General features: G+C 41.6%; 1 protein-coding gene across 3 annotated transcripts in view; it reads right to left on the bottom strand.

Annotated features, from left to right (window-relative positions):
- ZNF148 (zinc finger protein 148) overlaps positions 1-12,071 on the bottom strand; it is a 126,403-nt gene extending 114,332 nt beyond the window's left edge. For 2 of the 3 annotated variants that reach the window (XM_060010818.1, XM_060010814.1), the window contains exon 1: positions 11,881-12,071. The gene's annotated coding sequence lies outside the window, so the exon portion shown is untranslated. Of the gene's footprint in view, positions 1-11,014; positions 11,382-11,880 lie in introns of those variants that run through there. The other variant, XM_060010817.1, reaches the window with a different exon arrangement.
- Positions 12,072-14,797: the final 2,726 nt, after the last annotated feature.

Here is a 14,797-nt window from a genome sequence, read left to right on the forward strand (position 1 = left end):
ACATCAAGGATAGCAAGGATTGTCCTTACATGCACAGAGATGGAATAGGGTCCTGGCATTGTTTCCTAAGTAGCATTATGTTTTCTCCATATTTTCTCTGTTACAAGCTACTCACTGTCCTCTTCGGCTTACTCTTATTCCTATTCAGGGCAACTCCAACCTCCTCATTCATTTCTATCCATTTACTAGCTCCTATCAGCTTATCCATGTTCTATGTCAACAAACTACCCCGTGTCTTTTGCCTTTCGTATTAGTACACCTCCACCTCACCATTTTTTTTCTTTCACTGTCTCATTTCTAATCCACGAATATCTCTCAGTTGAATTTATCTCGGTATACTACACATGAATGGAAATGATTTTGCAAGTATAATTTATTTATAAAAAATTTAAAGAACTGGTGAATGTAACAAATCCATCTTTTTATCTCCATCACCATGCCACAACAATTCAGATCACTATCATCTCTTGTCTGGATACCTCCTCATTTTATCTCAAGCTTGGCTTTTCCTGAACAATCTGCTTCTCAGGACTTAGCTATCCATTCTCCTACTCCTTCAGCTTGATAAAAGCACCAACTGCTTCTTCTTGTTCCACAAGGCCACTCCCGCTGCTCTTCTATCACTAAAAAATCTCTTTGCAGTTCACATTACTCAAACCATTCCATCTGCAACACCTACCAGGTTCCAGAATCCTTCCCACCTTCTTTCCCCAAAGACTTCAATTCTACTTTGTCCCATATTCAGCCATTATCCTCAGTGACTGAGGTGCTGAAGAACTGCACGTTGACCTTCCTAAACTCCTAAAACCTTCATCTGCACTTCAGCAACCCACACATATATACTGAAAACAGATCATCAATTGGAAGTGCTGTACCACTAGGATTGTAACTTCAGAGATCTTTTTTTTTTTTTAACCACAACTACTTTATTTTCTAGGTCTACACCTGCTCTTCACCTCCTTCTGGCTTCATTTATCTCCCTACACAGTTTAAATCTGTCCATCAGCCATTTTAATACTGCCCTCTCCAGAATATCATGACGTCCCATTTACATTCACCATGCATCTCCCCAAAGAGAGACAACCTTCACCATCTGTTTTTTCGCCACCTACACAGTAGGTGTTAAGCGCCACCAGAAACCTATGAAATCTTCTACAACTGACTTATTCTAAATACAACTCTCCATCTCATTGACTAATCCAAATCAGTTTCATATCATATCTTAATCTCATCAAATACTCGATCTCTTCCATAAAATTCCCTCAGATCACAACTTCTCCACCTGTAATCAAATCTTCTTTATAGCTTCTAAAATGCTGTATCTTTTCATCCATCTGTTACTTCTTGCCTTCAGTTTCGGAAAAAGAGTTGTTCCTCCTTCCTAAAATAAATTTAATACAGTTCCTATAGCCGATGCTTCCATATTCTCCCAACCCACTTAGCCCTTTAACCCTATGCACTCTGGTCTCCAAATTGCTCTCTTGAAGACCAAAAAACAATTCCATGACCAAATCCTATGACCCACCACCCAAGTTCTTATCCTCTCTTTGGCAATGACACTTGAACCACCTCCTTTGATTTACATCACTGTAACACATGATTCTACTCTGGTCTCTGTAGTTGCTTCTTCTCTCTCCAGTGATTTCTAGTCCTTTTCTTAGCGCAAAGAGTGGGTATTTTTCCCAAGTTCTGTCCTGGAGCTATCTCCAATTCTCTCCCCCTCAGGGTTTCATCCCTTACCCTGTTTCTACATTTTCTATCCTCATATGGATATCTTCCCCCCGAGCTCCCCAAAATAATTTTTAAACCATCGCCTTCTGCTACAATCTAATTTATTCCTGAGAAATTAGAATATATAATTATTGCTTTTACACTAAATTCTTCAATTATTGCTTCAATTAACACCTCAATCATTAATCCAGATAATTTTACGGCCATCAGCGCCCTACCAAACCCAGAATTAGTAGCTTCAATTACCGACTCTATGTACACATTCCCAAATCTCCACTGGAACTCTTTCCTCAGCCGAAGCCAATATTTTTAACTCTAGCTAGATAACTCTCCTTAGATACTTCCACTGGTGCCTCCCATACTGGGCAATGTGTCTTAAAACCAAAGTAGCCATTCTTCCCCACCAAAATGGTTCTGCTAATGGATCCAATAATTTCTTTTAACGGCACCACCATTCTCACAGTCATCCAAACTAAATGTCCTGGAGTTTCCCTTAACTTTTCTTTTTCTCTTTTTCTTCACTGTTTCCCAAAAGCCCATTTGCCATCAAATCCTTCAATTCTTCCTTTGAACTATTTCTCACATCAATCCCTTTCCTTTTATTCCCACTACCACTATCCCAACTTAGATTCTCAACACTTCACACTTCTGTCATAGTCTTCTAGTTACTAGGTTCTCCTCATTGCAAAAAACAGAGAAAAAAACAAAACAGGTCACCAGATTAGTATTCTTAAACGCACTCAGAAATCATCAGTGGCTCTCCACTACATACTGAGTCAAGTTAAAACTCTTTATATTTCCAAAAAGTAGAAACTACTCAATTTTCCAACAATCATGGAATGGATAAATACACTGTGGTATATTCACATAATGAACCCCACAGAGCAATGAAAAAGAATGAACTACTGCTGCACATATCATGGGTGAATTTCACAGACATATGGTGAGCACAGGAAACCAGACACAGAAGTATGATTCCACTAATATGAAATTCAAAAACGTACAAAACTACTCTGTGTGATAGAGGTCAGAACAGTAGTTACTTTTGTTTGAAGGAGAGATCATCTTGGAGGGGACACATGAGGAAACCTTCTGGGATGTTGGGAATGTTCTTTGTATTGAACTGGGTGGTGATTACATCAATGTAAACCTAAAAGAAAAAATTAACCTGTACTCTTAAGATTTGAGCATTCTTTTTTTTTGAGCTTTTATTATTATTTTTTTATACAGCAGGTTCTTATTAGTTATCTATTTTATACATATTAGTGTATATATGTCAATCCCAATCTCCCAATTCATACCACCACCACCACCACCCCACCCGCTCCGCTTTCCCCCCTTGGAGAGCATTCTATATAAGTTATTTCTCAACAAATTTTTAAAAACCAGTTTGGTCTGGATTTTTAGATGTCTACTTTACAGCTTTATTTTCTCCTCCATTCATCAACATGAACCCTAAATTACAGCTAATGTAGACCACCAATCCCTCAGCATATCCAGGATTTTTCTCATTGTCACTCATATCACTCCTTCCCCTTGGAATGCCAACCCTCATCATGCCTACTATAATCCTATTTATCCTTTAAGCTCTAAGCTACGTACCAATTCGTCCACAAAGTTGAACCTGCCATAGTACTTCTGTCATAGACATATGTGTACATATTTTTGTCCCTGGATAAGCTCCTGAAGAATAGGAACATGTTTATGTCATATATAAATGTGTATCCTTCACACTGCCTACCACAGAACCTTGCACACAGTAAGTATACAAAAATATTTCCTGAATTAATAAATCCTGGCAGACCATCAAAAGCAACCTCCAATCTAAACCCTCCTTCTCAAACCTATCTATCGCTGTCTTCACTCACAATGCATTCCTCACCCTACATATTTAATCATTCAGCAAACAACTGAGGACCCACTACATGCAAGAAACTGTAACTATCTATTCTAATCTACCCTACCAAACTACCCAAAGATGTAACCCAATTTCAGTTGCTGCCTTTTGACTCTTTCCCCAACTCTAATTTTCTAGGCATCTTCCCCTCCTCTCTCCGTCCAGTCACATCTCACCCCCTCATTTCTAATCCTCCTGCTATCAAACTAATTCAAGCCCTTCTTAGTTTCTCCTGTAGCCTCCTAACTGGGCTTCTCACCTGCAAATACTCTACCACCACACTGCCCGCAATCTATCCTGTATGGTATAGCTATCGTCAGATTAAGGTATCTAATATACAGTCCTTGATTCAATTCTCTACTCAAAAAAAGTTCAGTAGCTCTACGCGTGCTTTAAATCCTAGACTAACATATTTTAATTCTCACAGCAACCCTTGCCAGAAGGTATAATGATTATCAATTTCCTGATGAGAAAACTGAGGCTCAGGAAGGAAGTAATTCTCTCCATAATCATAGTGGAGGTAAATAGAAGGGACAAAACTAAAACCCAGCTTGTTTGCTTACCAAGCACAACACTATGTCACATCAAATACAAACTACTCAGCTTAGCTTTCAAGGCCATCCATTTTCAACCCAACCCCAACTGAGCCTTCCTATCTTATATCAAAGTATGCCCTATTCATGAACTGTGTTCCAAACTACAGGTTATGATCAATTATTTAGTTCATCGTGAAATCAGTTTAATGAGTGACAGCCATCTTTTCTTTTTTTCTTTTTAGCCAAACAGAATAATAGAAAACATAGAGTGCATCCAACATGGTAAGGACAGTTATTGTTATTGAAACCTTTTGTTTTATACATATACACAAACATTCATACATGCCTACGTTAGGTCAAGATATGACATGTTTTCCTTACTGTGGATCATAGTAAAAAAATTAAAACCAAAAAAAAAAAAAAATTAAAACCAACTCACTATTCCTCACATCTCCTTGGCTTCTCGCCTCCATGCTTTTGCTTTTGCTAATCCCTTGGGTTGGAATGCTTTCTAATAATTTCTGCCAGTCAGAATCCTGTCCATCCCTTCGAAGACTAGCTAAAATGCCACTTCCATGCTACTAAATGCAGTCCCAGGTTTCCCCTAATCAAATGTTTTTTCCCACCTTTTAACTTAAGTAACATTATTTTTCTCATAATACATTTGTGATCATAGTGTAGTTATTTGTGCTCAAGTCCAGCCCCTCTATTAGAATATAAATCCCAAAGGATGTATCTCTGATTGCATCTAACAGTGCTTGTGCATATAACAAATGTGCATTACCTGTTGACTAAAAAAACTCATCCTATTATTTTCTGAAACCTCAGTTATAAATCAAAATCATAAATAATTTCCACTACATTCCAAACTTCTGAAACTCTCATCCTTCAAACAGTCTTACCATCTTCTCCCAAAATTAGCCATTTCCAATAATCCTCTACCTTCAATCTTCCCTTGCTTTCCTCTAACCATAACCTGTCATATATCAATAACCTTTTTCTTCTTTCAGAATCATACTTTCCATCAAATAACACCTTTCCTTCTCCAATGCTTATCTTCCACTTTATTCTTAGTTCTCTAACATCCATAATGATAGGTCTTATACTCTTTAAACAGATATTTCTTTCATTTTCTCTTCAACTAGACTTCAGTTATTTCAATTCATTTATGGTATACATATTTTTTGTCAGCCCCATTAAACCCTTTGTAGAAAAAGGCAGGTTATGAATAAATAAACTGAAACAAACAAAACATACAGATAATTTAGATAAATTACCTCAGACACTTTCTCATTCATTCATTTATTTATTCAACAAGCATGTGTCTACTGGACACATGTCCTCAATTCTCTTGTCTATTCTATCCTGTAATTCAGAAAGCAACTTTGAGAAAAGCATGCAGGAAACAGAGCCGAGTTGACTCATACTCTTCACTCACAGAGACCAAGTCATTTGTGGGGTACAGGCTCAAAAAAGGAAAAACTACAAGTTATACTAGACATAGATGGAAATAGAGCTGCTCCCTGCCACCAGTTGTTTCAGGGGGCTCAAAATCTACCCAGCAAAGGTGAATTTGAAAAGGAACCAACCAGTAGGAGTAGCTAAAATGAAATAGTCATTTGTCATTTGTGGGGTACAGGCTCAAAAAAGGAAAAACCACAAGTTATACTAGACATAGATGGAAATAGAGCTGCTCCCCGCCACCAGTTGTTTCAGGGGGCTCAAAATCTACCCAGCAAAGGTGAATTTGAAAAGGAACCAACCAGTAGGAGTAGCTAAAATGAAATAGGCAGAAAGCCTTCAGACAAAAATAGATCCAGACTCTAGGTTCATTCTAGGGCTGCAAGAGAAATTTGGAGCAATTTAGTTCCTCTCCTGAGATCCCTAAGAAATCCTTTCAAATATCCAGCTAAAGTACGGTACACTTAAATCCTTTCCCCAAACCTTAGCCAATACTCATTTCTCCATTCTCTGAACTCCTATAGCACTTACCGTCTGTAAAACTCATGTGGGAACTTAATCATAAACTACCTTGTTCACAGTAATGAAGTGTTAACAGAGCCAGAATTTATTTACATATTAAAATCAGTGTGGTCCTCTTTAAAATAGTTACCTTGGGAGGCTACCACTTATTTATTCACTCCATCTATCCAACCATCTGATGCATTTAACCAAAATTCATCTAGTACCTAACTAACTACATGTGAAGCTATTGCCACTGTTCAAAATATTTCCAAATTCCTCTTTGGGAGTACTTTCCAAAGTTAGTTAATAAGTCAATCAAGAAAATAATCCTGGGCTTCCCTGGTGGCACAGTGGTTGAGAATCCGCCTGCCAATGCAGAGGACATGGGTTCAAGCCCTGGTCCGGGAAGATCCCACATGCCGCGGAGCAACTAAGCCCGCGTGCCACAACTACTGAGCCTGCGCTCTAGAGCCTGTGTGCCACAACTACTGAGCCTGCACTCTAGAGCCTGTGAGCCACAACTACTGAAGCCCGCGCACCTAGAGCCCGTACTCTGCAATAAGAGAAGCCACTGCAGTGAGAAGCCTGTGCACCGCGACGAAGAGCAGCCCCCGCTCGCCACAACTAGAGAAAGCCTGCACGCAGCAACGAAGACCCAATGCAGCCAAAAATAAATAAATAAATAAATAAATAAAAATCGTCCCCATTTCTGTGACTAACTAAATTTAAACCAAAACTATTCTTTATTCATGTTACTTGATACTGACAGATCTTCAACATTTCTAAAAATCAAATCTTTCAAACTAAAAAGATTTGTCACCAATGAGACCATTCAGAATAACACTATGCCTTGCATTACTTGTAACTGTGCCATCCTAGAGGGATTATGAACTCCTAGAGAATAGGGACCACGTTTTACTCACCTTTATAGACTCCCTCCCCTCAAGAGCACACAATAGGAACTCAATATATAAGTAAACTGTATATAATATGCTAGACGATAAATCAGAAAAGGTGTTCGAAAAATGTTTTTAACACTAGTACTGAAAGTGACTACCAAAAGACAAAAATCCTCATTTGGAGGTACTGTATACTTTTGATACTTGTTTTAAAAAATCAATTTTCTGAAAGAACTGAGGATTGTGGGAGAGAATGGAGGATTGTGGGAGAGATGGGAGGAATGTGGGAGAGAAACAATTGTGGGAGGGAAAGAACTGGAATATAATAGGGAATTTGGAGAAAGAATGGGTAATTTTGTGAAAGAAGGGGTAATTGTGATAGAGTGGCAAGAAAGGGAATTTTGGGATACATGCGGAATTGTAAGAGATGCAGATTCTGGGAGGAAAAAGAATAGTGGAAGGGACAGGGAATTTTAGGAAAGAATGGAGAATTATGGGGAAAACGCAGACTGTGGGAGAGCCAGGGAACTGTGGGAAAAAAGAAAAAAATCAAATTTCTGAAATCTTACACTGTTATAGAATTACTTCACAAATGTCTTCCCTAAAAGAATAAAAATACCATAAGTTCCTTGAGGGAAGAAACTTCATCTAACACTTTATTATTCTAAAAACAAATTAAATCAGACAGATTCTTAAAACAGCTAAAGATCTCTAAACAGTCATTTAGGCCTAAGGTAAGAAAATCCAAATTAAACCAGCCCCCAGCTCCAGACCAGATTTACTCAGATTAAACTAGCCTCAGATTAGAAGAGAACCTTTGGTCCCACCCATTAGGTGTTTCTGCAGGATAGTTCCAGTTCCATTCTAATCCATTCTGCCTTCCCTTATATCTAAAGGCCTTCCCCAGTCAGATATCCCTTTGTCCTTCACTATCTCACATACATACACACACACACACACACACACACACACACACACACACACACGCACACACACACACACACACACACAATTTTGTCTGCAATACCTCCATAGTGCTCAGCAATTTCACACAGTCCCACCACCATCAGTAATGGTGAACACTACTTTCTATCAAGCATTCAACAAGTACTTACTAAGCACTTAAGAATCAAGCTGGGACTTCCCCGGTGGCGCAGTGGTTAAGAATCCGCCTGACAATGCAGGGGACACGGGTTCGATCTCTGGTCCAGGAAGATCCCACATGCCACGGAGCAACTAAGCCCATGCACCACAACTACTGAGCCCATGTGCCACAACTACTGAAGCCCATGAGCCTAGAGCCCACGCTCCGCAACAAGAGGAGCCATCACAATGAGAGAGGCTGAGCACCACAAGGAAGAGTAGCCCCCCGCTCGCCACAACTACAGAAAGCCCACACGCAGCAACAAAGACCCAACACAGCCAAAAATTAATTAATTAATTAATTGGGGAAAAAAACAAGCTGTTGTGAGTTTCCCCAGAGATTAAGGAAAGTCTCAGCTCTAGAGCAGGTTACAATCTAGCTACCTTTGTAAAACAAAGAGAAATAATTCTCATAAACTAATATAAGATTTAGCACTGTATAATCAACATGTGAATGCTGTTCTTATTCAAAGTAAGGAAGATTCTCAAGAGGTGGGGTTACTTAAACAAGACTCTTGAAAAGAGGAGCAACATCTTTCTTTCTATACTCCCAATATCTGTCACCCTGACTCAGGGACGTTGTACCTCATACCAAATTTCAAAAACCAATATTTTATGGATCTATCATAATACATGAGCAGCATGCTCTTTTCCACCATATTCCCAACTTATTAGTGACTTAAATATGCTAATTTCCTTAAAGACTGCCACAAATCTGTCTCACCACTGTAAAAATCTCCTTCACAGTCAACCATATCCAAATGTCCTCAGAATTCTTTACCTTTTCTTCAGCCTCCCACAAAATTATCACCATCTCCATCATACCCTGTCCCTCATCCTTCTCTCCCTCTTATCAAATTTCCCCATCCCTCCCTCTCTCCTCCCCAAAGAAGAAACACATATTCATACCAATCCATTCCTTCCTTAACATAAGAATTGCCACAGAAGCCTGGAAAGAACAATCAAGGATCATTTTAATCCATTCCCAGACTCCCCACACTGAAACTCTCCTGAAGACTGTCAAAGAATTCTGCACAGTTGACCTGGTAACTACTTCCAAGATGAACAACTATCACTGCCAAGCAACTTCTCCTCATCTCTAACCAGCAACACTTACGCTGCAAAGATGCTATTTCCTACAACCTAGTCTTTCCTAAAGGTCCATCCATCAAACTTCCCTTAATCATATCACCCAGTTTTTCCAGTCTAATTTTAAATGTTTTTCTTTAAGAATATTAAAGATATAAAGACATCAAATTAAAAAGCTAAAATAGTAACTATCAAAGTTTGAATAGGAGAAAAGGTATAATGACAGTGACACAAATCCTTTCCACTCATAGTAAGAAGTCTCTTGACTCCTCTTTTAACATCATTTTGATCAATCAAGAAATAAGAGTACATGCATATTACTTGGAGACCTAGAGAAAAGCATGATAAGAATTATAAAAATTAATGATTAAAAGTAGTCTCTGGAAAGTGGGACTGCAATGGACAGGTGAGACAGGGGTTATTGCTTTTCATTATAAGCTCCCTCAGGACAATTTTTTAAATTATGTACATGTATCATTTCATATAATTTAAAGGAGAGAAAAATAATGATATACTTTATTTAAATCCATTAAACTTACAAAAATTAAAAGAACTGATAATATACAGTGCCAAAGAGGGGGAGGAAAACAGACCTCTTCATACTATGATGACAATAAAAATGGGTACATGCTACTATGTAATATATTGAAGCCCTTAAAAAGAACGAATAACTCCAAATGTACTGACATGGAAAGTTTTCCAAATCTTTTAAAAATAATCCTGGATTATTTCTATAAGAAAAATTTTAATAAAAGCCCCTATCTACTCAAATGCTAAATTATTCTCCTTTAGAGTTATTTGCTGAAAGAATGAATGATTGAATTTTCCCATCCCTCCCCCAAATTTCTGTCTTCGCCTTTAATCCCTCCACCCTCTATATCCATAAAAGGGTTTTTCATACTACCCTCTCTTCAGTTTAATTAATTAACATAACAACGTAATGTGTATATAGTCTTTCTTAATAATATAAAAGGTGACTAATTTTCAGATACAGTTTAAGGGTATGGTTCTAGCCCAGAGCTCCCTCTTCAAAATCCAGTCTGGTGTGAGCTCAGCAAATCCAACAGCCTGGGTACATTTCCTGATAGGGAAATGCTAGTACTCCCTCCAACCTGGCTCTAGAATCATCCAGTCTCTTCAGGTTCTCCTAGACCTCAAAACAACCAGTCCTGACCTCCTTGCAACTTAAGACCAAAACAGATATCCTAATCCTCCATTCTGCAGGCCCACACTTTGTAGGCTGATGTATATTCTTCAATACCACCATGCCTCAGCGAGAGTATCCATTCAGGAATAGCGAATGGCAAAAGATCTCCCACCAGCCCCAGGGTTATGGAACCAATCCAGTCAGACTAACCTGAGCTACAAATCGAGTCTCCAAAGAACGGCCACCAAGCATGGATTCTCCCCACCATTAATTATAACCCTGTGTACTGCAACCCAAGCTGCATAATATGGCAACAGTTCTCTTGGACCAGATAAGCTGGGCAGTGAAGAAAACCGCCAAGTCAAGTAATTTCCATTCCAGCATCTGCCAGCATAGAGTTCACCCAGCCTCTGGTAAGTGATAATATTTCAAAATTGCTAAAATCTAAACTCCATGGCCTAGAGAATCCCTGTAGGCCAGGCATTTTCTTAAGGTCTGCTTTAGAGATTCTCATATTCACTCGTGCAGGTCTAAAATGTCTCAGACCAAACGACAGCCTAAGGTCTAATTATCAGTGACCCCAACCACTGCCGGTACCCGCACTTACCGAATGTCATCTACAGAAGAGCCCAAACAGGTTCGGAACTAGGCCATCCTGGCCCATCTGGAATAACTCTTTAGTCCTTGGGCCAACACTTATTAATTCTGCTACATCTGTCTATTCTATCATGCATTCTCTTCATATTCTCCAGTATTTAGCACTCCCTCCTGCTTCAAACCTACCCTTTCTATTCAGGGAAACTCCTTATATCCCTTCTTTTCTTTCCTTAGAAACGCTTCAGTTCTTTCCACAACGAAATACCTAATGTATCTGCACAATGAACACCCCCCCAGAATCCTCAAGACTCCTCCACAGCCACCCCCTGCATTCCTCCACCTACCCGGCATCTTTCCCTCCGGCCTCTTTCCTAGTGCACGCTCCCACTACGTTTCCTGCAAGGATTCTCTTTTCTCCAACCCCTGCCCTTCCCTTCTCCCAAAGAACACATTCAGGCAGCAACAGTGACTGAGGCCTGCGGTGCATAAAGCACTGCACCAGGCACGGTGATCAGAGACCTGGTGTCTTCCTAAGCTTTTCACATCCACACCCAGCACCCTGGCCACCCTGTGCAACCATCCCACCTCCTTCCCTACCTCTGACACCCCCCTCAGGCCTCGGAAGCCGCCTTCTCGCTTCAGCCACCCCCGTCATTATCCTTTCTCAACCCCCAACCCACCATCCGCGCCCTGCTTCCTCCCGTCCCCCAGCCAGCTCCTGCGTTTCCCTCGGCCTCGGCCGGTCCCCTGGCCACCCTCGGCCTCGCCACGGCCCGCTCCCCCCGGGTCAGGCCGTTACCGCCGCGCGCTCCCCCCGCCCGCCGCCCCCTCCCCCTCCCTCCCCCGGGCCCGGGCCTGCCAGGCCGAGCGCTTTACCGCGGGCGGGTGCCGAGTCGCGCGGTCACCGACTGCAGGCGGCGGCAGCTTCAACCTTTCTAGGGGCCTTAAGAGGAGGGGAAGGGGGGAGGGGGGAGAACTTTTGCTGTGGCAGCTTCGGCAACAGCTCCCACCCCTGCGCCTTTCTCCTCTTCCTCCCCCTCCTCCTCCTCCTCTTCCTCCTTCTCTTCCTCCTCCCAGAGCAGTAGAGACGCAGACATGCCGCGGCTAGAGCGCCGCCGCGGTCGCCGCCACTGCCGGCGCGGTGCATTGTGGGAAGCCCCGCACAAGGGGAAGCGCTCGGCGGCGCCGGCTCTCCATGGGCCGGCGACCGGGCTGGGAAGACCCAGCGTGGCTTCGATTCCGGCGCCTGCGTGTCAACAGCCCAGTGTGGCCGGGGAAGCTGGCCCTGAGCCGCGGGGTCCCTTCGGGCTGGGGCTGGGAGGAAAGCAATTTGAAAAAGACCAGAAATGAGGAAATGTCTATGAGACGGGGGTCCGCCTTCAGCTTTAATCAGTGCTTATCGCTCTGAGAAGTGGAGGATTCGGTGGCCGGGTGCATTTCAGGCTCGGGGCAAAGGAAGGGGCGGGAACCTAAGTGAAAGGTTATCTTTCAGAATCTTTTGGCTTTTTCGTTTCTCCTCTCTTCCCCAGTCCTCTCCCCTGCGACCTCCAGTCGTTGACCACCACCACCCCAAATGCTACCTTTTCCGGAAGCGGCAACACAGCGCTCTTGAAACTAGCAAACCCGGTTAAGTGTCTGCAACCATATGCAGGGTGTGAGCATAGAGAAAGATCAAGAAATCCGGCCCTGGACCCTGTTGCGCAAGATCTTACATGGTATTTCCCCCTCACTTCACCTGGGGCCCAAACCTTCTCGGTCTGTATGGCAAAAGACATGGTTATGGTCTATGTGGAACTGGAATTGAACAATTAATGTCTCAACACTTGGAGGCCCTTTAAGTGACCTTAGCCAAACCGTGACCTCCTTAATGGTGCCTTCATTCAACTAACATTTATTGGGCGCCCTGAGGTGCTTATGCATACTGCGATGGCTTACAATTACTCATCTTTGTGTCCGCACCCTAGCACAAGGTCAGCCATGTAACATAGATGCTCAGTGAATGTTGAGTGATTATGAGCATCAGAAACGTACCATGGGATGAACACCTTCATTAAGATTTCTTCATAATAGTCTGAAGATTTATTTAGCATCTCTCTGCAATACTTAAACATAACCTCTGAGAGGCGAGGGAAAGGAAAGGCATTAAAATATCTATATAACCATTTCTGGAGTTCTTCCCTTATCCACACCCACCTTTCCACCCCTTGCCAACTGAATCTTCATTTGAATTGTGCTTTTTGGCAAAACTCCAAATTCCTGCATTATGCACTTGTGATGGCACTGAATTAGGTTAGTGTCTGCAAGGTTAATGTTCCCCCAGGCATTAACCTTAGTAAATTGTGATGCCTGTTTAGAAATAGAAGAAGCCCAGAGGTTCAGCTTAATTTAGCCACGGGTAACCAAGAAGAGCAAGGGTAAACTACAGCTCCACAATCACCTCTCCATGTGCTTTCTCCATTAAAAAATATAAATTTTAATAAGATGACAGTGCAGGGGCTTCCCTGGTGGCGCAGTGGTTGAGAGTCCGCCTGCCAATGCAGGGGACACGGGTTCGTGCTCCGGTCCGGGAAGATCCCACATGCCGCGGAGCGGCTGGGCCCGTGAGCCATGGCCGCTGAGCCTGCGCGTCCGGAGCCTGTGCTCCGTCCGCAACGGGAGAGGCCACAACAAGTGAGAGGCCCGTGTATCGCAAAAAAAAAAAAAAAAGACAGTGCATATTCTGAATGCTAATTGCAACAAAACATTGATACAAGCTAGAGCAAGGGACAGATGACAGTTATCTGGAGGACAGCCTTCTGGCAACTTCTAGCATCTGCAATGGCATCAAATTCAGATGTTAAAAAAAAAAAAAACACCTCTGACAGCAAAGAGGCAGACTCTGAATATTAGGTAATAGGAAAACTAATAACTGAAAAGGGTTGAAGTCCTGGAGATTACACCCAGTGGGCTGAGGTTGATTGGTTTATCATCAGGAATAGATCTAGTTCTCTGCTCAGCACCATAACTAAGAAACAACAGAGGAACAACTGTCTTAACATGGTCAGAATAAAGAGCACTAAAGAGGTAGTGACAGCAGAAGTGATGACTGGGAGCAAGTTTAAGCCTTTGGTAGGTTAAACTTCTGGAACTATTTCTCAGGCCCAGTTTGCCTCCTTCATGCTCCTCTTGCTCACCTCCCCAACACCAGTCCTAGGCATTCAGCCTACTTTCCTTTATTTTTTTTAATTTTTATTTTGAAATAAAGATTCACAAGAAATTGCAAAAATAGTACAGAATCCCATTTACCCTTCATCCAGTTTCCCCCCATGGCAATATCTTATAAAGTTTTAGTAAGATATCAAAACCAGGAAATTGACAATGATACCTTATTAACTAGACTACAGAACTTAGTTTTTACCATTTTTTAAAAACACTTGTGTGTGTGTGCACGTGAAATTTTATTCCAGGTATCATTTGTGTAACCACTACAACCAGGATATGAAACTGTTCCATCACCACAAAAAAACTCCCTCATGCCACCTACCTTTTTGTATTCACAAATCTACCTCCGCTTCTAATCCCCCTACGCTATCCTTGCCCCATAGTAAGCACTAATCTGTTTTTCATTTCTGTAGTTTCGTCATTTCAAGAATGTTATATAAATGGAATCATAGAGCATGTAAACTTTCGATGTCTTTACCTAAACATAATGCCCTTGAGTCCCATCCCTGTTGTGACAGGTATCAAACATTCATTCCTTTTGATTGCTGAGCAGTATTCCATTGTATGGATGTACCAAGATTTGTTCATCCAT

The sequence above is a fragment of the Delphinus delphis genome, chromosome 4 (genome assembly GCF_949987515.2).
Source record: "Delphinus delphis chromosome 4, mDelDel1.2, whole genome shotgun sequence".
NCBI classification, from domain to species: Eukaryota; Metazoa; Chordata; class Mammalia; order Artiodactyla; family Delphinidae; genus Delphinus; species Delphinus delphis.